A 5,533-nucleotide genomic window follows, 5' to 3' on the forward strand; every position below is an offset into this window, starting at 1 on the left:
ACATATATTATTGTTTGCACAGGTTATTTACGTGGGTGTTTTGTCATAGCCTCGTTACTGCTTTATCAAGGTTAGGATCGACACTTACGGAGTATATGGGATCGGTTGTACTTATACTACACTCTGTACTTCTTGTGCAGATTTTGGTATTTGTTCCAGTTGCCCGTGAGGTGCATTATCTCTGATCAGCTGACTTGGAGACTTGAGGTAGATTTGTTGGCATCTGCAGACCATGAAGTCCCCTTCCATTTCCCCTTTTACTGCTCTTTTCATTCGAGACAGTTGGACTTTTTTCAGACTCTGTTTGTAAAAGTTCTAGAAGCTTGTGAATTGTGACTCCGGATCCGGGTTGTACTAAATATTATTGGTTGTTATGTTATTCCGCACTTAGTTTTAGTTTTGTTTTGGTTTAATTGACTTTACATATTAAAATTGATTAAAGACCCTCTAACGTTGGCTTTCCTAACAAGTAAAATATTAGGCGCCATCACGGTCTCGAAGGTGGGAATTCTGGGTCGTGTTGTCACGACCCAAATTCCATATTAGGCCGTGATGGCACTCAACACCGTTGTTAGGCAAGCCAATACTAATCAACTAGTAAATCATCATTTAAATAATTCGTACGTGTTAACTTTTCCTTATTGATAAATAAATTAGGAGTTTAAATTTAAGCATAATTAAGTGGAACTAACAAATACGAATTGAAATCATACATGTAAACCAAAAATTATAAGTCTACTAATATGTGTGTCAAGACCTAGTGTCACAAGTGTGCGGGCAATCTAGTAGAATATACAAAACCATACTATCCTATTGTCTGGAAAAGAAATAGACAGGAAAATAAAGACATAAGAGAGACTCCAATTGCTGCAGAATAGCTCAAAATGGCAACTCACCAGAAAGTCTCAAGCTGGGGAGTCCAATCTACGCACCGGACTGATGGCCAGATGCACTGCCTCAAAGCATGTACAATCAAGTACAGAAGTGTAGGGTGAGCACATAAAAATATTTACCCAGTAAGTAGATCGCCTAACCTCGAAGAAGCAGTGAGGAGGAGTCAGCTTCGACACTTACTAGGGCCAGCAATATAATAATATGATGTTCAATATTTTAAATCACAAGGTATGTAGGTAACAACAAGCTCGAACAAGAATGATACTAAAAATCCTTTCATCAAATTTAAGAAAATCAAGGCACTTTCTTCATTTAAAACAAGTGACTTTTCAAGCGACAAATCATACAAATTATAAAGAGTTCCAGGTCTATTATCACACACAAATACCACTGAGGACGTTCGACCCGATCCAACATAAAAGTAAACTATGCACTGTTGAGGGTCGAGCATCCCGAACCATAGATACAACTATAAACCTACCGAGGCGAACGACCTGCTCCCATAAGAGTAGTGGAAATAATCACCCCGCTCGCGGAATATACTTGCGATGCGGTTAAATATAAATATAACGTAATGTTTCCTCAATTCTTTTCAAAATAATAATTTACTTGAAACCTTTGAAAACATGAAATCCTCAACTTAGTTCCATTCATTGCAAATCAATAAATATAATCATATAATAGTACCCACAAAGCATGGTGTAAGCCTAGAACTACCCGGACATAACAAGAATAGTAGCTACATATAGAATCTCGTCACTTCGTATGTACGTAGCCCCCACAATTAGTCATATATTAATTAAGTTCACCTATGGGGAAATTTTCCTCTTACAAGGTTAGAAAAGAGACTTACTCGCTTCAAGGTCTACTTTACGGTCCAAGCTTAAGCCCAAACCCTCAATTTGGTGTCGAACAATCCAAAACTATCCAAATAACGTAAAAACTAATCAATATAGGCTCAAAAGTTCATATTCCCACTATTAAAGTGATTACCCAACCCATCTTGCAAGATTCCTGAAATTCACCTCCGAGCCCACGTGCCCGGATTCCAATTTGTTTTGAAGAAAGCTGTTACCCATAACCTTAGGATCAAGAATATATGAGTTCTACTACATTCCATAATACATTTCGTGGTTAAATCTCATTTTTATCAAAAACCTAGGTTTTACTCTAAACCCATAATTTCCACTAATTTACATATTGTAATCTACCCAAAAACTATGTATTAAACTCACATTAGGTAGAAATTACTTACCTTACAAAGCTAGGTTTAAGTTTCCCCTTTTGAAGCTCCCAAATCGCCTAAGAATGCAATAAATGACCCCAAATATGCCTAAGTCTCGATTTTAAACTCACTGCCCAGCTGCCCCCTTCATCGCGAACGCGGCAGGGGCCTCACATTCGCGAAGGCCATTGGCTCAGGCCCTCTGAAGGCCCTTCATCACAAACGCAACCATTGACTCACGAACGCGAAAGTTAGCTTGGCTAAACCTATGCGAACGTGAGAGTTACTTCGCTAATGCGAAGAACAAAGCTGGACCAGCCCAGCTACTCTACTCTACGCGAACGCGAGTTGCCTCACGCGAATGCGAAGGTCACTGGCCCAGACCTTTGCGAATGCGGAGTAGCTATCGTGAAGTGCATTCCCCCTCCCAGCCCAACTCTTTCTACACGAACGCGATGGTCTTTTCGCGTTCGCGAAGAAGGAAACTAGAACTGGGCAAAATCTGGTTTCATGCAATTAGCTCTGAGGGGTCCGAAGCTCACCCAAGCCACTCAGGACCCCGTCCAAAGGCACTAACAGGTCTATAATGAAAATACAAACTTGCTCAAATTCTCGAATCGGGAAAAACAACAACGAAACCAAGAATCATACCCCAAAATCAAATTGAATCAAACTTTAAACTTCAAGTTCTTCAAATTCTCCGAATGCGTCGAATCATACTTAGACTACTCGGAATGGTACTAAATTTTGCGTGAAAGTATTAAATGACATTACAGAACTATTTTCGATCTCAGAATTTAATTCGGACCTCGATATCATAAAAACCTGATCCAAACCAAATTTGAAGAACTTTAAATTCCTTAAAGGATCAACTTTCACTATGAGGCGCCAATACGCTCCCGGGTCATCCAAAACCTGATCCGGACATACTCCCAAGTACAAATAATTATACGAACATGTTGGAACCTTCAAATCCCAATTCCGAGGTCATTTACTCAAAATATTGACCGAAGTCAAACTTAGCCTTTTAAGCCAACCTTAAGGAACCAAGTGTTCCGATTTGAACCCAAACTCTTCCAAATCCCAAACCAACCATCCCGGCAAGTCATAACTCAGTAATAGCAAGTGCATTAAGTCTTATTTAGGGGAACAACGTTCAGCAAAATGACCAGTCGAGTCGTTACATTCTCTACCTCTTATACAAATGTTCGTCCTTGAACAAGTTTAGATTCATACCTGAAGTGCTGAATAAGTGTGGATATATGCTACGCATGTCCTAATCGGACTCCCAGGTTACCTTCTCGACTGGTTGGCCCCTCCACTGAACTTTTATCGTAGTAATCCTCTTAAATCTCAACTGGCGCTCCTGTCTATGAATAATAGCAACTGGCTCCTCCTCATAACCCAAGATCTCATCTAGCTAAATAGTGCTGAAGTCTAACACATGTGACAATTAGGCGTGGTACCTCCAGATCATAGTCACGTGAAAAATCGGATGAACTCCTGATAAGCTGGGAGGTAAAGCAAGCTCATAAACAACCTCCCAACTCGCCTCAACACCTCGAATGGACCTATAAACCTAGGGCTCAACTTTCCCTTCTTCCTGAACCTCATAATACCTTTCATCGGCGAGACTTTCAAGAGAACCTTTTCCTAGACCACAAATGATACATCATGCGCCTTTTGATCCGTGCAACTCTTCTATCTGGACTGCCGGGTCATTATAGTGACTAGTTGGTATCAGAATTATAGGTTTCTAGGTTTCACAAGTCACGAGAAGGCTTAGTAGAGTCTGGAGGATCGGTACGGAGACATCTATACTTATCGTCCAGAGGCTATGAAGTTTAAGAACAAATTTCACTTCTATTATTTGTAATGACCCGAACCATCGTTTCCTGTATTTTCGTCCCGTATTCCCCGTTAAATGCTTATTCATGTTTCAATATGTGTACTTGGTGAATTTGAGTCAATTCGGATCGAGTTTGGTATGAAATGGGACAATTAGTCTCTTTAAGGAAGAATTAGTTTGGAAAAGTCAACCAGACATTGACTTGTGAGTTAGAGGGCTCGGAATTGAATTTCGATGATTCAGTTAGTTTCGGGGGATGATTTAAGTCCTAGGAGCACAATCGGAATTAATTTTGGAGGCCCGGTGAAGAAATTAGCTCATTTTGGCGAAGTTAGTATTTTGGCGATTTCCGGTTGATAGGTGAAATTTTGATCCGACGGTCGGAATGGAATTCCGAGAATTGATGTAGCTTTGTTATGTCATTTTGGACTTGTCTACAAAATTTGAGGTCATTCGGACTTGTTTTGACGTGTTTCGGCATCGGATGTGGAAGTTAGAAGTTTCAAAGTTCATAGGTTTGAATCCGATGCGAATTTGGTGTTGTGATATTGTTTTGAGTGTTACGAAGGTTAGAACAAGTTTGAACGATGTTATGGTATATGTTGGCATGATTGGTTGAGGTCCCACTGGCCTCGGGTGAGTTTTGGGTGGTTAAACGGACTATTTCATCTTTGAAAAAATTGCAGAAATTTTTAGGCTTCTGCTGTGCCCAGAAAATTTCAGGCGCGAGGTGTCCAGTTTGGAAGCTCATATCTTATAATTTATAAGAAATCAGAAAAATTGCAAAATACGAAAGTTGTAGCCCTTACATTTTAATTTTCAGAAAGTTAAACCATTCGTGATTTGGATATTATCTCATAAAGTTATGATGGATCGAAAATGGCTGGTAGAGCGATTTCGATAGAATTTACGGATGCGCTTTAGAAGCTCATATCTCGGGATATATAAAGAGTTATATGATGTACAACCTATCAAATTAAATATATTCGAGTCTAGTTTCTAAATTTTCAAACCATTTATCATTTGAATATTTATACAAGACGTTATGGGTGTTTAAGCAGAAGGTGTCCGACAAGGAAAAATTTTAATAGGATGTACAACTTGTATAGCACAAGTGCAAGGTACAACTCGACGAAGCACAGGCAGATTCTTTAAACACGGGTTTGACTTATTTCTTTCATTTCTTTCATTTGGCTTGGATTATTTTGGAGAGGATTTCAAGGGGGATTTCATCAAGCATCAAAGGTGAGTTGTTTCTACTTATTTCCAAGTTAAATACATGGATTAGAGCTGAAAACTCAAGTAATTTATGGACAAAAATGGTGGTTTAGGGCTTGAAACTTAAGAGAATTAAATGGAGATTTGAGGGATCATTTGAACTCCGATTTTGGTAAATTTGATAGGCACGGACTCGTGGCGAGACGAGAAATCCGGTGATGTGAATTTCGTAATTTTTTGAGAAGTGGGCCCGGGGCTCGGGTTTTGCAAATTTTGTGATTTTCGATATTTTTCGAGTCTTTTCGATTGGGTTATATTCCCTTAGCCTATTGTAATGTATTCGTTGT

Source organism: Nicotiana sylvestris, chromosome 8, assembly GCF_000393655.2.
Source record: "Nicotiana sylvestris chromosome 8, ASM39365v2, whole genome shotgun sequence".
NCBI lineage: Eukaryota > Viridiplantae > Streptophyta > Magnoliopsida > Solanales > Solanaceae > Nicotiana > Nicotiana sylvestris.